Source organism: Callospermophilus lateralis, chromosome 2, assembly GCF_048772815.1.
Source record: "Callospermophilus lateralis isolate mCalLat2 chromosome 2, mCalLat2.hap1, whole genome shotgun sequence".
NCBI classification, from domain to species: domain Eukaryota; kingdom Metazoa; phylum Chordata; class Mammalia; order Rodentia; family Sciuridae; genus Callospermophilus; species Callospermophilus lateralis.
Genome location: NC_135306.1, coordinates 96,339,839 through 96,357,539, shown reverse-complemented (window position 1 = coordinate 96,357,539; position 17,701 = coordinate 96,339,839). Strand labels below are relative to the sequence as shown.

The 17,701-nt window shown below is 40.7% G+C and overlaps 2 non-coding genes across 2 annotated transcripts; both read left to right on the top strand.

The window, feature by feature from the left end:
* The first annotated feature begins 6,024 nt into the window (after nt 1-6,024).
* On the top strand, nt 6,025-6,150 carry LOC143393291 (U6atac minor spliceosomal RNA). The gene has a single exon (XR_013090587.1). It is a non-coding gene; the product is annotated as a U6atac minor spliceosomal RNA (small nuclear RNA).
* A 4,665-nt stretch (nt 6,151-10,815) lies between these two features.
* On the top strand, nt 10,816-10,896 carry Trnaf-gaa (transfer RNA phenylalanine (anticodon GAA)). The gene has a single exon. It is a non-coding gene; the product is annotated as a tRNA-Phe (tRNA).
* Nucleotides 10,897-17,701: the final 6,805 nt, after the last annotated feature.

Below are 17,701 nucleotides of genomic sequence, written 5' to 3'. Positions count from 1 at the left end.
TGGCTCCCCACAGTCCTCACAAGCATCAGGCTCCCCAGAGTCCTTACCCTGCAGTGTCAGAACACCCTAGAATCACAACAACTCAGGATCAGAGGGGCCTTCAGGATCATTTATTTTGACCCCTTTCTTTGAACTCTGATCCCTTTACAATGTACTTGCAGTGCTGTCTTCAATAATGGGGAACATGCATTTCTCCAGAGAGTTCACTGTATCTGAAGGTTGAATTTCAAGAAGATGGGAAGAACAAGAAGGACATGAGGAAGCAGAAATTTCTGCCTTCCTTTAGATTCCAGCCATTTCCCTTGGTTTTGGAGAGTCATAATATTGTGACTTCAGGGCCAGATTATTTGGGTCTGGCTCAACCACTTCCTAGTTTGAGACATATGGCAATTGACTAAACCTCTGTGTGACTCAGTTTCCTTTTCAGTAAAATGGAAATGTATATAGGACTCACTTGTTATGGCTATTGTAAGGGTTAAATAAGTTAATGCAGTTAAAGAGTTTTGATACTTCCTAGAACATAGTCATTACTCAGTAATTATTACCTAATAGTATTATTATTACCACTAATTCTACTACCCACAGAGCAGGTCTAATTTTTCTGCAATATGACTATTTTTTTAAAAATATTTGATAGAATGATTCCCTCTCCATCTCCTCCAAATCTCTACTAGGTTAATATTTGAAGATTTCCCTCTGATTTTTCTATATAATCATCCTTAGAAAATGTACAAATTGCTTTCCTCTGAAGTTATTCTGTATATACTGTATTCTTGAAGTACTCTTCTCCCAGTATGTTCTGAGTAGTTCGCTACCTTGTAGGACATGGCCTCTACCTTTCCCAAATCCATGCATAATAAGTCTCAGCTATTTGGCAAGGCATGGGGTATCCTAAGAGTCTGGCCTCAGTTTGCCTGTCTCTCCTAATGCTGTGCACGCCCAGCTCCACAGACTCCTTGGTTGTGGCTGTGGTTCCCTCCTTACAGCACAGGGAACACTGTCCTCTGCTTATGTTCAGGCACCACTCTGTCCTGGTCTACTTGTGTAAGAGAAAATAAGTCTCAGCATTCCTGATAGCCCCTCTTTCCTTCCTGTATGCTTCCATTTCCCTTGTACTTCAACAACATTTAATGTAGTTACCTGTTCACACATCTATCTCCCCTCATTAAGCTATAAGCTTTAGAAGATCAGTGGCTGACTTATTTATGTTTATATTCCTAGCAGACTTAACACAGCAGCTAGGGAAAAAGTGACATTCTTTATGGACAGAAGGAAAAGGGCGAGGGAGAGGAAGAGAAGAAGGCCAGAGATGGCGTTGAGTATTTCAGTAAACTTATGTAACTCAGTAAACTTATGGTGAGGTGTTAATTGAATCCTTCCTTGTCCTTTGTCTGTGTCATCTTAGCATACATGCAAGACCCTGACCTCAAAATTTACCCTTTCCAAAGTCATCTTGTTATATTTAACTCATCTTTTTCCTGAGAAGATTTTTTTTTTTTTTTTTGGACCATGAATCTGTTATCTCATACATTAGTAATCCTTCCTGGCCATAATCAATAATAAACAATATGTTACAGGCAACTAGGTATTTGTACTTGTGGAGTTCAATGTTTTAGGCTGAACTTATCAAAGAGCAGAAAATAGTCCCCCTAATAACGAGTAGATCAGGTGGGTGAGGAGGAGGGACGCCTGAATCTAAGTTCTACAGCTGGTGAGTGTTGCCATCAGAAAGCAACTAGAACAAGGAAACTCTGAATCTCAAAGGAAAGTGCCTGGATAGATATTTTTTTTAAATTCAAATCAAGTGTTTTCTGTTTCTTCAAATCTACTCTCTCTTTGCTCACAAAGCTTTCCATTGGGGCATCTGACTTTCCACCTACGGAGATGAAACTTGGCCTAGGTATGGGAAAGATTGATTGACAGTTTTTTCCTTATTGCAATTAGTGATGCATGAGCCTCTGTAGTTTGATGGACCATTTTTCTAGTTCTGAAAAGAATTGTGAATTAACTAATTGTTCTATATTTCTTCTTCCTTTTCTTGGAAAATTTTTAAAGTTTTACTTTTTATTGGTGAATTATAATTACACATAATAGTGAGATTCATTATGCCATATTTGTACATGTACATAACATAATTTTCTCAATCTCCTTCCACAGAAGGACCTACATATCTTATCACCATTTTTCATTACTTTCTCACAGTTTTAAAGCCTTGTTCAAGATCAAAATAATTCAATCATCAAATCCAAAGGGTTTTTTTTTTTTTAATAGTCTTAGAGTTTCAAGATACCGTGGGATTTTACTTGCCCAATTTCCTTCCTAAGACAACAATTACTTTGGAATGGTGTTCACTAATTGCTGACCAGCATTACAGAATTTCTAGTGGCCAGCCACTCACAAACTGAGTTGTGGTTCCCAGTTCTGACTGTCTATCATAGTCACTTTTAGAGATTGTTATCTATTTACATGCCCAGGTCTGACTCTCAAAAATTCTTATTGAGGGGCTGGAGTTGTAGCTCCATGGTACAGAGCTTGCCTAGCACAGGAGAGGCACTGGGTTCGAATCTCAGCACCACATATAAATAAGTAAATAAAATAAAGGTTCATAAACAACTAAAAAATATTAATAAGAAGAGTTCTCATTGAGCAGGTCTACATAGGTGTTTCTTCTATTTTGAAAGAACAACAGATGATTCTATTGTACAGGTGCAGCTGAGAATAACCGGTGTTAATACTCTTTCTCATAGTTGATAAACACTGTAAAAAATACTTTACTATTTTGGTAGGCATCTTGATGCCTCCACTATGTCAATTCTATCCTCTCCTTTTACAAATGGTACCCTTAAATTTTTACAGGGTAGAAATAGGCACATATAAAATATTCACCTCCTAGATTCCCTTATAGCTGGGTGTGATCATGTAATGCAATTCAGTCCAACAATATGTAAGAACAAGATTGCTGGGTAGAATTTTAGAAACTGGACTTGGTTGGCTCTTATCATTTTCCCTTCTTGCCCAGTGACTGGAATATTGCCTTGAAGGTTTAGGAGCTAACATGCAAGCAGGAGAACTAATAATATACAGTGAGAAAGCTTTTAGGTCCAACCACATGGAGTTGCTATTTTGATAGATCAAAAATAATTGAGTATGGGCAATTTCATCTGACTCAGACTAAGGAAAGGTGCTCAAGTTCAAGGCAATAGCAGTTTCACCAACTCTGGAATGCATATTTGTATACTTATCATCACTTGTAAAAAAATAATCCTAATTAATCGGGTCTCTTTATTTGCAGGTGAATACACTCTTCATCTATGTGGACCAAAAATGTGCCTCTTTTTAATTTGTGCCTTTTAGAGCTGTCAGAGTACAAGTAAGATTGTATTATCCACTTTCTAAGAGATGACTATCATGGATTCTACTTATCTTATCTTGATGTCCTTAGTTCCTTTTTGTGATAGTCATGGGACATAGTTTCCATACCACTAATCATCTTGATCATTATCTTTTGAACCTGTTCAGATTGATAATGATCAACCTGAAAGTTATTACCACAGCAGACTCTTCCTGATGTAACCTGATTGGCGTACTGGGGAGTGGACTAATATCCTGAAAAGTTTAGAGTTTACAGTTATACAGATCCACTCAATTTTTTTGTTAGTTCCTTTTCTCTTATTTTTTAAAGATCTATTACACCTTGGTTCATACTGAGGTTGTCCTTTCCTTAAAAAAAAAAAAAAAAAAGATTGTGGAAGACCTCTCCTATCCTTCCTTGTAGTTGATTTCCCTCAAATGTCTCTTTAAAACACTTGAATTTTATTGCAGCTTTGGTCCATTATTTAAATCCATTGAGATTATTTTGGAATCTTGATGAGCTGTCACTAACAGTTTTGTGTCATCTTCAAATGACATAGAGATGACATTTCCACATCATCAAGATTTATGATAAAATAGAAGCAACAAAAAAAATCTGAGGATATGGGAAGGTTCTGCTCATATTTATATTCCATCCATTCCACTATCATTTCCTTAGACCCTACTGCGTACTAGGCATGAACAGCAAGGCAGACACGGTTCTTATTCTCGGTGGAATAGACAATTCAAAATATTGTGAACAAAGCAAGTCACGTTCGCTATGGCAACACCTGAGAAACATTTCAGGTCAGAGAAGTCATCTGTAAGGAAGAGGTATTAAATCTGAGAGACAGACATGAGTAGATTCACCCAGGTGAGAGGAGCGATAACTGCTACAAGTGGAGGAAAGTGCATTTGCCAAAGTATGGAGGCAGAACAGTGTGATAGGAATTCAGGATTCCAAAATCAAATCTGGCTGGGTTGAGTGCACTTGTATGGTTTTGGGGGAAAGTGGTGAGGAGAAGGGGGATGTACATAGAAAGACAAGAGTTATTGGTAGAGGTAGCTAGTGCTCAGCATTTGCATGACTCTTATTGAAGATTTTTCTTATTGAAGATTTTCAAGCTAGATGGTAACATGATCAGATTTTTGGTTGTAATTTCTAAAGAAAATTAGTTGGAGTTGTTCAAAATGTCCAAATGGCATTCAAGTTACAACATGGGAATTAAAGGGAATAAGACTAGAGGAATGGGAGTGTTCTGGAGGAGATTGCAGCCAGTTAGGCATGAGGCCACCAGCATGAAAGTTGAAGAAATGGAGAGACATGAGCATATTCAGAAGTTATGGAAGGGGAGGATTAAGACTTGGAGATGGAAAGTAAAGAGGATGATAAGCGATAAAGAAAAGCATAACAGTACTTCTAGTCTCTGGATGAGTGGTTCAGTGGTGGGTTTAGAGAAATGGTAATAGACATAATTTGGGTCACAACGGATTTCTAAGAAACTCCACAATATGAAGCTAGCCAGATGGAGCTGGAATTCTAATGAGGTACCTGGGCTTGAACAAAGGAAGTCTTCAACACAGATACAATTAATTACTCTAGTGAGAGAATAGAGAGGTACATGGATAGCAATGAGGGCGGAGCACAGGTATTTGCAGGTAGGGAAGAGAAGAGATATGGTAAAGCAGATTGATAAGGAGTGACCAAAACACATGAGAAAAATGAGAAAAGCATGATAACATTGAGCTCAAAGGATGTAAATTTTGGAAAGGTAGGGATATTTGCAATGTCAAAGGTTTCAAATGTTTCTAAAAGATTAAGGGACATTAGTCATGATACGATCTTCTAATTACTTGGTGTGAATGGTTATAGGGTGGGAGATGGTAGGGAGATAAAAAAGTAGAGTCAGAAAATGTGGATGGCTTATTGTTAAGAAAGAAAGAAATAGAAGAGAATATGAAGGAAAAGGAAGACCACCGTCTGAGAGGATGCTATTGTTGCTTTTACATAATGGGAAAGACTTGCTTGAATGCTGATGGGCAAGGGCCAGTAGAAGGGAAGAGAGATGAGAAGATTTAGGAGACACCTGGCCTAGTGAGTCCCTCAGAGGTATGAGCATGTGGGAGGGTTGGCAGATCCTGAGCACAGGTAAAAGAATGAGACTTGAAGAGAAGACAAGGACTGATCCCATTATTATTTAAAGTAAATAAGAGGAAATGTATTGGGGAATATTCATTATAATTGGATTCAGTTCTTATAGAATCAAAGTGGCTTAAGTTAGATAGAAGTTTATCCTTCTATTATAAAAATACTGTGCCTAGTCTGATCAAGACTGGTGTGGTGTTCTGGAACTCAAGAGTCCCTGGCCTGTCTTTTGTTTGGATCTGTGGCGTATGGCTTTGACTTCCTGGTCTCAGGTGGCAACATCTGTGTGCCAGTCATGAGATGAGGGAGGAGAGGAGGAAGACGGGGTGAGTGCAGAGGCACCCTGACTTCCAGAGAAGGCTTCTAACCTAGCCACAGCACTGCCAGTCACACTCCTTGGTGAGAACTTACTCACATGGCCAGATCAAGATGCAAGGGAATGTGAAGAAGGCCTTGTCCACTTTGCTTGACCACACACCCAAATTCTGGGGTTATCACCACAGAAAAGGGAAAAGGAATATTGATACTTTTTTAAGGACAGTAGAGAGATGAACATTTCCCTTGTAAAGGACAGAAAAGGCCTTCAGCCCCATAGGACTCACGTATGGTTAAGGCCTTGCCACATTCTTGGTATCATCAAAATAAGGTATTTCAACATCACTTGTAATTCAGGAAACACAAAACCACAGTGAGGTATTACCTCACGCCCATTAGGATGTTTCTTAACAAGAAAGAAAGGGAGAAAGAAAGAAAGAAAGAGGAAAAAACAAGTGTTTGCAAAGAGGTGGATAAATTGAAACGTCTGTGCATTGCTGGTGGAAATGTAAAGTGATGTTATCACTGTAGAAACAGTATAGCAGTTCCCCAAAAAGCTAAACAGAATTTCCATATGATTCAGCAATTCCATTCCTGGTTATATACCCCCAAAAATTGAAAGCAGGGACTCAAACAGACATTGTTTACCAATGTTTATATTAGCATTATCCACAATAGCCAAAAGGAAGAAAAAAACCTCAAGTGACCATCAATAGATTAATGAAAAAAAAATTGGTATGTCTTGCAAAGAAATATTATTTATCCTTAAAAAAGGAAGATAATTCCTCCACATGCTACAATATGAGTAATCTTGAAAACATGCTAATTGACATAAGGTAAACACAAAAGGATAATCACAGTATGACTTTAATTACATGAACTATCTAGAATAGATAAATTCATAGAGAGATTACTAGGGACTCAGGGGAAGCTGGGAACAGAAATGTATTTTGACAGATATAGACTTCCTGTTTGGGATGATGACAATGTTCTGGAAATGAATGGTGATGATGGTTATATAACACTATAAATGTACTCAATGTCACTGAGTTGTGTACTCAAAAATAGTATGTTATGCATATTTTAGTTCAGTAAAGAAAAATGAAAAGGAAAAGGGATAATTCAATGTTCTTGGTCCAGTATGGCTGCAGGTTTATTTTTAAGGTTGATGGCAGAAAATTGAAGGAATTACTGTTTAATAGCTCCTGTTTTCCTTGTACATAATGCAGGGAAAGCATTGTGTATATCCATGCGTGTGTGTACAAGTCCATGTGTGTGTATTCAGATACATACAGGCTGAGTTTTCAAGAAAGTAGATATTTTGACTGTTTAATGGGAAAGAGAGCTGACTAGTGAGCCATAAGGTCTCCTTACAACATTAACCACTCTTTTCTCACACTATTCCCTTTTCTCTGGATTTTTAAAATATGATCTATCTCCACTTTCTTTCTCTATCTAATTTTGGTCCTGTCATTTAGACCATCTCCCCAAACATGTTCAGAATTCATTGCCTATTTAATTTTCTTGCGTTAAACTCTACAAGGAATCAAATACATATATCCTTTACAGATCATACTTCTATAAAATATATTTATGAATATTCACATCAAACACAATATCCTTTTCTCATCCCAGTCTATCATTAACTCTAAGAATCAAAGGTTTTTATCCCCAAAGCAAATCAGGATATTTATACTTCCTTGGAATATTGTTTTCATGTTGATATGAATTATATTTTTGAAATCTTCTGTGAACCAATACATACCAGAAAATTAAGACAAAACTTATAAGTCTTATTGAACAGGACAGGCACTGGTAAGTATACCTTTAGGTTAGTCATCTTTTCATTGCTATGACAAAATACCTGAGAAAGTCAACTTTAAGGAGAAATTATTTATTTTGGCTCATATTTTCAGGAATTTCAGTCCATAGTCACTTGGCCCTGTTCTTTTGGTGTTTTGGCAAAACAAAATGTCATGTCAGGGAGCTTATGGTCACCAGAAAGAACATATATGAGTCAATAGGAACAAGATATCTTTCTCAAGGACATGCCCAGGGACCTAATTTCTCCAAATCTGCCTGCTTCCTAAAGTTTCCCTATCACCCCCAAAGTGTCACCAGCTAGGGATCAAGACATGAGCATCAACACATGAGCATTTGGAAGACATTTCAGATCCAAACTATAACATTCTTTCCCTGGTACCCAAAACCTCATGCCCATTTCACAATGCAAAATTCAGTCCATGTTCACGTGTCTCCATGGTTTTAACAGTTCCAGTCTTGCTCAGAAGTCCAAGTCCAAAGTCTCTCTGAGACCCAAGCCAAACTCTTTGATTTAGCCCCTGTAAAAATTTTAAAAAGACATTACAAGCTAAAAATGCACAATGGCACAGAGTCAGTATTTCCATTTCAAAACAGAGGAATAGGAGAATACAGAGGAAGCATTAGACCAAAGCAAGGTTGAAATCCTGCAGGGCAAACAGTAAATTTCCTATCCTGTATCTAGGGCATATGGTGGGGAGGTACAAGTTCCAAATGGTTTAGGACGCCCCAATGCCCTTGCCAACTTCAGCTCACATGGCTTCTCTCTGGGGTGGCTCGACTTGCTGTCTGCAGCTTTCCTTGAACATTCTGTGTTTCCGGCATCTTCAACTTTCTGATGTTTCCATTGCAGATCTGGCTTCCCTCTTACAGCTCCAGGCATCACCCTTTCTGTCTGTCAGCAGGGATTCCAACCTTGCCGCATGCTGCCTAGCCTTCCAGGCCTTCCTTTGGAATCCCAGTGGAGGTCTCGGTGACCCTTCACAACTCTTGCATCCTGCATATCTGTTAACACTAGTAAAACGGCGTAATGTAGAGATCACCAAGGTCTGCTGTTCAAGTCCAGCAGGAGCTGTGCCCACTTGGGCCATGGCTGCAGTAACTTCTGAGTATTTGGATGGCTAAATGTGGGAAAATCAATCAGTTCCCTAGAAGACCCCGAGGGAGCAGGGCACTTTGGAGGTCTCTTCTCAAATGAAGAGTTGTGTGGTCTTACACCCTTGAGCCCATGAGGAGTGGGGTCTTGCTGAATCCTGAAATGTTCTCAAAGGATCACTCCTATTGTCTCAGTGCAATGTACTTAGTTTCTTTTAATGTCACTAATCTCTTCAACAGTAATCCTTCCTTGGCTACGACTTAACATGCACTTCTTTTTTTGGCCAGAATGCAAGCTTTTCAACTCTTTCTCCTCTGATTTTTGCTCATTATTCTCACTGTAAACCTTCCTAAAAACCGCCAGTGCTACCCATGCCAATGATCAAATGCTATGCTGCCTTGAAATTTCCTCCACTAGATTTATTAGTCCATCACCTTTGAACTCAGTATCCCACAGTCTTAGATCATGAACAAAAGATGGACAAGTTCTTTGCCACAATGTATTACAAATGACCTCTTGTCTAATTCCTTGTAGAGTCTTCATTCCTATCTGAAATGAGGACTGAAACCTCAGGAGTACAATCTTTACTGTCTATGCTCCTATCAGCATTTTGTTCTTCTGAGCTCCCATCAAAATGAACTATTAAGCGCTGCTTACAGCATTCTGAGTTTTTTCTAGCCAGATTCTCCAATCTTTTAAAAATTGCTCCTTAAAACAGCTTTAATATCTTCTGAACCACATGGTCACTGAAACAATCCTGCTTTTTGGTACCAGTTTTTCCATATTAGCTTTTCATTAATGTGACAATATTCCTGAGAAAAATCAACTTAAAGGAGGAAAGATTTATTTTGACTCATGGTTTCAGAGATTTTGGTCCATGGTCAGGATCAGCTGAATGCATTACTTTTAGGTTAGTGTTGAGGAAGAACATCATGGTGGGTAGGTAGCACATCATCATGCAGCAAAGTCTCTCACCTCATGATGGCCAAGAAAGAGAGGGGCAGGAGAGAGAGAGGGAGAGGTTGGGGAAGGGAGGGAGAGGGAGAGAGAAAGAAAGGGAAACAGGCTAGAAAAGGGGCTGGATTTCCAATACACCCTTCACATTCCCTTCAAAGGCAATGCCTCAGTGAGCTACTCCTCCAACCAGTCTCTACCTCCTAAAGTTTCTACCATCTCCCAATTGTGCCACCAATTGGGGAACAAGTCTTCAACCCATGAGTCTACATTCCTGATCCAAAGTCTAACAGCTTCCTATCAGTGTCATCTTCCTCTCCTTCCTCTTAGGTAGAAGGTCCTTCCCTACCTTGCCGTAGTCTACGTCTCTAGAATTTTCCTTACTCCATCTTATTCCCTCTTGATATTGAACTTATGCCCTCCATCGTTCAGTGTCTTTGCATATGCTCCTTTCTGCCAGGAATGGTCTTCTTGCAAGATTGGTACCAATCTACATACCCATGCTAATGTTGTGAGTAATGGAATAAATAAGGTCAGGAAAAGAATTTAAAAGTCTGAAAAAACAAAAATTCTTTGAAACCTATTCTAATATATAATTTTTATATATACTTAGTCTTCACTGGGATGGCTATTTCTAATCTTCCCTAGGAAATTGTGGAAAGGTCAGTGGCTCATAATGTTTTAGACCATGGATCTCTAGGTAGAGTCTCTGAAGCAGAAAGTGTGATACTGGATCCTGACACTCTGTTTTAAGAATTCCTTCAGGTGATTCACACTGACTTTTGAGAACTACTGATTTAAAGGAATTGCAAAGTGAAAATTCACTGCAGATGGGTTGGGTGCTAAGGGCCAAGAGGAAGCCAAGGTCAAGGATCATTTCCTGTGGGAGCTGTATCAATCTATTTTCTGTAGCTGTTAACAAAATACCCGAGTCTAGGTACTTTATAAAGAAAAGAAGTCTATCAAAGTCTGGAGGATGAAAGTCTGAGATTGGGTGACCCATCAATTTTACTTCTGGTAAGGGCCCCCTTGGTGAATAGTGTCATGATGAGTAAACGCGGGATAGGGATCTATTGATGACACAGAAAGCCAGAGGGACTCAGGACAGGCGTCCTTCTTGATAGCACCTCAGTTTGGGGCGGGAGGTGTGGCTCAGTGGTAGAGTGCTTGCCTGAAAAGCATGAGGCCCTGGGTTCAATCCCCAGTACCAAAAACAAACAAACAAACAAACAAACAAACAAACAACTCAGTTTTGTGAGAACTAACCTACTCAGTGATACCCATCTGAGAGCCTTCTGAAGGCATCACCCAACGGCCTAAGTATCTCCCTCAAGGCTGCACCTCTTTAAAAAAAAAAAGTATTTGTTTTAATTAGTTATACATGACAGTAGAATGTATTTATGCACTTTCATATATCATACATGGATGGGATATAATTTCTCACTTTTCTGAGTGTACATGGTGCAGAATCATATTGGCCATGCAGTCACATATATACATATAGTAATAATGTCTGTTTCATTCTACTATCTTTCCTATCCCCACACCCCCTTCCCTCCTCTCAGATCACTTCCCTCTTCCCAATCTAAGGTAAGGCTATTCTTCCCTAGTGCCCCCCAACCTTATGGTGAATTAGCATCTGCATATTAGAGAAAGCATTCAGCTTTTGGTTTTTGTGGGATTGGCTTATTTTGCTTAGCATGGTATTCTCTAATTCCAACCATTTACTGGAAAATGCCATAATTCCACTTTTCTTTAAAGGTGAGTAATATTCCATTGAGTATATATACTACATTTTCTTTATGCATTCATCTATTGACGGACACCTCAGTTGGTTCCATGGCCTAGCTATTGTGAATTGAGCTGCTATAAACATTGATGTGGCAGTGTCCCTATAGTATGCTGATTGTAAGTCCTTTGGGTATAAACCAAGAAGTGGGATAATTGGGTCAAATGGTGGCTCCATTACCAGTTTTCTGAGGAATCTCCATCCTGCTTTCCATAGTGGTAGCACCAATTTGGGACTCCACCAGCAATGTAAGAGTATAGCTTTTTCACCACATCCTTGCCAACATTTTTATAAGGCTGCACCTCTGAAAGGTATTACCACCCCTTAACATTGCTATGTTGAGGATGAGCATAGCACAGCGACTTGGGGGACACACTCAAATCATATCCAAACTTTAGTAGGAGGGGTTTGTTTCCCTCAGATACATCTGCCTTAGGAAAAAACCCACCAAACCACAGAATCCAAGAAATCTTGGTGGTATTAAGTGGTGTAAATATATAAGTTATATAAGAAATTGTACATTCTCTTTTGCCCAGATTTAGCTAATAAAAAATCTAAGATGTTTGATAAATTTAAATTCCATAAAACAATATTTTAAAAAATTATGCATAGTATATACTTATCCTAAAATTATTTATTAATTTTTTTTGAAACTCTAATTGGGCATCTCGGGGTTTGTTTCTTTTTAGTTTAGTATCCCACTCTCTGCCTACAAATATTAGGTGCATAAGGAATCAGAATTGGTATATAAAAGGTCAAAGTGAATTTTCATGGTCTATGTATTTCCTTTTTAATAGGGATGGATATGATTTGGCAGAAAAGAAAAAAATGGCTGCCATTGTTTCTGGCTTGTTGTATTATTTGAATGATCTATATTTGGAACGAGAAATAGAGTGAGAAAGTGGGGAGAAAAGACAGAGAGGGGGGAGAGAGAGAGAGAGAGAGAGGGTGGAATAAGATGTTGGTTAAAAGTAGCACACTTACCAGAAAGTTCTTCTTCTCAGTCCAATAACTAAACACATGTCAGAGACCAGATCCTGAATCCATGTCCCCCTCAAGAGAGGCATGAAGCACCCTTCATGGAGATGGAGCTCCCTCTCTTGGAGGCCAACCCTTCTCTGTCCCAGGTGACAGTATGCCTCCTCAGATGATGGGCCCATGGTCTCATGGCAGGGGAATGAATGACAAGCTTCCTAACAAGATGCACCTGAGGGAGCGGCTTGCTGACAGAACAATTTGCTGGTGCTCAGAATAACCGCCCAGCCTCAGCAAGCCACAGCCTAGGAGTCAGGAGAAATTTCAAGATTTATCATTCGCTTTGGTGCCAGGTATTCAGCAAAACTCCATACTTCCCATTGCACTTTTTCAGAACTGCAGCCTCAACATGCTTATCCCCCAGGCTCCCAGAGTCCCAGGATAACATGTAAAACTATTCCTTTCCTTTCTCTTTTTTCCTGATCCACTTGTGTTTATGTAAATGACTGGAAAAGCAGTTTTCGGCTTATTTCTGAAGCTTAAGAGCTTCGTGAGAAGCCTATTATTGAAAAATCAGAAACTGAAAAGCAACTTCTTAGACAATGAATTAGCAGCTCAGTGACTGTGTGTGTAATGCTGAGTGTACTGTAACTGGCTGCATTACAAATAGGATCTCCCCTGGGTTTCAGTAATCAAACACGTGGCAACAGGTTGTCTGTTTCAACAGAGAGTGAGTAATCAGAGGAGATTTGCAGTTAATCCAAATATAACAGAGAAGCATCCAAGGGAAGCCCAGGAAAAGGAGAAAACAGCAGAAGGGTAAGGAGTACCCCAGAGCTCCCTGACTTGGTGTTCCATATGTGACAGAGAACTTAGGGGCACAAAGTTGATCCATCTGAGTACTTGAGAAATCAACTATCCAGAAGGAAGGGAAACTGAGGCTCAGCTACGTATTGAAACAAACCCAAAAGTTAACCTCACCACTTGCCTCTTCAGAAAGTGATGTAAAATTTGCAAGGAAATTAACTAGCTTTCAGTGATTTGCTTCAAAATTCTGAGTCCTCCACTAGCTTTGAGGTCAGAAGTGGGGAAGGGTTGTTTCATAATGGAAATAGTAGGTAGAAAATAAAAGCACAAGCTGGGGTAGAGTGGTATTCATTACTATTTTGAGGAGAAAATTCAGTTTGCATATGTATCTCTGTGATTCTCAAAGTGGGTTCCAGCAGTGTCAGCTTCACCTGGGAATTTGTTCATAATGCAGATTCTGCACCCTAGTTCAGCCTTGCGGACTTTAAAATGCTGAGGTGTTAGTTTACCCAATCGGTGTATTAAGAAGCCCTCCTGGTGACTCAGATGCATCCTCAAGTTGGAGAACCACTGGCTGACCCAATTACCTGAAAGCCGGGTAATAGGTGGTGCTCAGGATCCTTATGTGGAGTAGGCTTGTGTGTGAGAGCACCCGTGGCCAGGTCCATTTTCAATCCTGAGCATGTCAGTGCTGATCCATCCTCTCCCGATCTGAACCACATGGGGCTATGGGGAAGGACATTTAATATTTATTACGTATGTGCTAGTACTATGTATCAGGCACTGGTAAATGTTTTATGTGTGATATTTTATTTAATCCTTTCCACAACCTTGTAAGGTAAGTGTTATAGATATCATTTTATTGCTGAGAAAATTTTGGCTCAGAAAGGTCAACTTGCCTGGGCCTGTAGGTTTCCTGAGCCTATACTCCTGCACTATCCCACATGACCTCTCTCCAACCTGTGCCTGTGTCCCCAGGATGCCTTGGGTCCCACCTCTGCAAAAGCAACTGCCAGCCTGACAGGGCCCCTGCTCTGCACCACCAGCCTCCCCACCCCACCCGACTTCTTTCCTCATGTTAATTTCCCACCTGAGTACTGAGTACTTTATAAATAGCAAATCTAAAATGAATTTTCTACCAGCGATCATTAGCTCCCTTGACATCCATTAAACATTCTCGCAAGCAGAGGGAAGTGACAAAAGGGATTGATTTTTACAGTATGCTTAATAGGGGAAAAGAAAGAAAGGTGTTGACAAGTCCTTTTTTTTTTTCTGTCCTGATATCACGAGGAATTTGAAATCAGTCAAATGACTTTTATCTGAAAAACAGAAGGGCTAAGACTGGGGGCAGAAGGAGAGGGTAGGGACACAGAAGTAGCTTCTCCAGCACTCGGCTCAGCTCATTTCTGCATCTGTGACAGGTAAACATAAAGTTAGTTACCTAGTGCCAGCCACCAAGATGAATATGTCAGATTTAATGCTTCAAAATATATAGGGTCCATGCTGGGGAGGGAGTGGGAGCCCTGGGGAAGGAAAGAGGGCGGTATTAGAGGAGAGGGAAAATAACCAATCTTCTGCTGAAACTATTGGAAGCATAAATGTGTTGATGCAATAGTCGAAGTCAGAGAAGGCTAGCATATGAGGCACGGGAGCTGAAAATTTAACTTTGATTTCAATTTTCATATTTGTCAGCAATAATTAGATTCAAGAAATGTTTTGCCACTGTTCTAAAATACTAATAAGTAGAGGCCTTTGTAGTGTGGTTAATGGAGTCTTTTTTTTTTCCTAGTGGTCTAGGAAAATTCCATTAAAGTAAAAAGTCATACTGTATTACAGAGCTTCAACATACATTGCCTCTGCTGCCGAGGCAACACCAACCTAGGGACTGGAGCCCTCTGCATAACCACAGGGTCTCTGACTGGGAAGGGATTTCTGCTTCATAGGCCTCAGCTGTCTGTCATTTCTGACCTATGCAAACCTCCTTGGCTCATAACTGGGGGTAGGGAAGAAGGAGAAGCAAATTCAATAAAGCATCATTTTCTGAAGGGTGCACTTTAATCAGTGCACCTTGCCTCTTGGAGCCAGTTGAAAAGAAGGCAGAGGATGCTGATGACCAGGTGGGTGCTTGGTCACCAGTCAGGACACCTATTGTTTACTGGGGGAAGTTCCACCCAGTAGAAGAACTTATACATCTTCTTCCAAACTCCAGCACTCTGCTCAGCAACCCCTTCCATCCATTCCCCTGCCCGTCTGAAAGTCTGGAAAGCTGAGTTAATCCTGAGATCAGGATGCGAGGACAAAATCCCAATGTCTATTATTTTTGAGTGACTTTTTCCTGAGCTCTTTAATACCCTAGGGCACTCCCTGCAGGCCAGTACAGGCTTCCTGTTCTTTAATGAAGGGGCAATAAATAAATGCATGTATGTGTTTAATGTATTCTATCCATACTTTTCAGAGAGTCCATGCAGAGGAGGAAGGACCAGGAGTACCCTCAGCTCCCTTCCGCCCTACTTTGAACACTACTCCCCTGTAGTAAAGCATTAATGATTTTGTTCTGGGCCCGTTGGGATGGACTTAGACCTCCCTTTGTCCGGAACACCTTTGCCTAGGTAGAGTGCTTCTGCTGAGGCAGCCACCCTCAGCTGATATTCTGGGACACAGTGAGCTCAAAGACTCTGCTGTGAACAGAATGGACCTAATCTCCCTCAATTTTCCTTCCTGAAACTATCCGTTCTCGGGCATCCATGACAAAAGGGAAACAAAGCTGAATGGACTTCCCTGATTACACTCACACCCCACAAGTAGAGAAACTTGAAATGTGCTAACCCAAAGCTATAAGTGGGAAGTGATGGAGGAATGAGTACAGGTCAGGGAGTTCAACCAGAGTCACCAGCTCAGCCTGGGTAGAGGTTGAGTCACGAAAGCCACTCATGGCTAAAGGGAGATTAGGTCCGTTCTGTTCGTGCAGAGCAACCCCTTCCATCCATGCCCCTGCCCGTGCACAGGTGTCCTGCTTTTCTAGGCCTTTGTTCCTATGAGCTACAACTCTCAGAAACAGCAGAGATTAGGGGCCTGTGCTCCTGCTCAAAAGCGCAGTATTTCCTTTGGCTCCTGCCTGTCTTTCTGCCTCCTCCTTCCTTCCCTCTTTCCCACCAATTGCTATTTAGCTGCTGCTTCACTTTTCCCTAGTGGCATGTGCCAGATCTTATCCCTATGCAGCACTTCAGGATGAAAGAAGGAAGGGGATATTAAATCCACCAGTGATACGCGTGGCAATTGGGAGAGGCTTTTGTTGTGTCATTTCCTACCTCCTTCAGCCTATTAAGCAAACAAAAGTGCTTGTGGAATGAGAAATGTAAATGGCCAATGCAAGCCGATTAATCCTAGATGTACAATTCCATTAATAAGGCCGCTTTTTAATAGGCGGCTCTGGCAGCAGCAGCAGGCAGGCCAGGAATTGATGTATTCTCTGTAATTGTATTGCAACTAATAGGATATGAAGAAAATTGTACCGGAGAAGCAGGTCTTTCAACACCATTTTCCAATCAGCTGAAATAATGACTTGTAGAGGAAAACCTTGAAAAGAACCACATGCAAAAATACAACATGGTCCAAGAGGATCCATTATTCCAAATCCTAGCTTGGAGTTCCCTGCTGTCATTCCTTCTTCCCTGAGCTCCCTTTCTCTCCTGACCCATCCTCCTTCATCTCTTCTCCATCATAGGCAAAAGCTAAGACCCAAAGGACTCTTGTCACCTGAGGAGGGAGATTCATGGAGAACCACTTTTCTGTGGAACGATCGCAGGCTTTTCCTTGACACCAGGCCCCAGTCACAGGCCGAGCTTACTTGGCCCACCAGCTGCTGGGAAGTCAAGGGGAAAGGTCAGGTGTGTAATGGAGGGAAGCCTGGAAGGGACTCCTTGTTGACCGTTTAATGAGTGAGTTGAGTGAGTTTGGACCAGGCCATCCATCTCTCTGGATTCTCATAGGAAAGTGGGCTTCGAGTTTTGAAAGGTAGAGAATCTGAGTAAAAGTTAAGAGAAAAGCTGGTATCCTACCACTTCAGGGCCAACAAAGGCCTTCTAAGAGGAGAGCCTTGGTAAAGCTGTGTGTTCATTACCTGAACGCTCATCCACCCAGAGGTTCTTCAGATCTTGACACGAGGCCTGCATGCCCTCTCAGTAATGGAAGACTCCATCTACCCACTCTTTATTCAACAAGTACTTTCAGGGTGCCCATGACTGTCCTAGTCTCTGAAGATGCAGCTATGAATAAAATGACAACAAGAACCAGTCCTTGCCCTCGTGGTGCATAGTCTCTGGAGTCAGCAAAGTTTTTGGCGAGTGCTCACAGCTACTAGACCTTTCTCCAAGGCTCCAGGACATTCTCCAGGATGGAAACCAAGAGCACCTCTGCTGGTTTTTTTTTTTTTTTTTTTTGCTTTGCT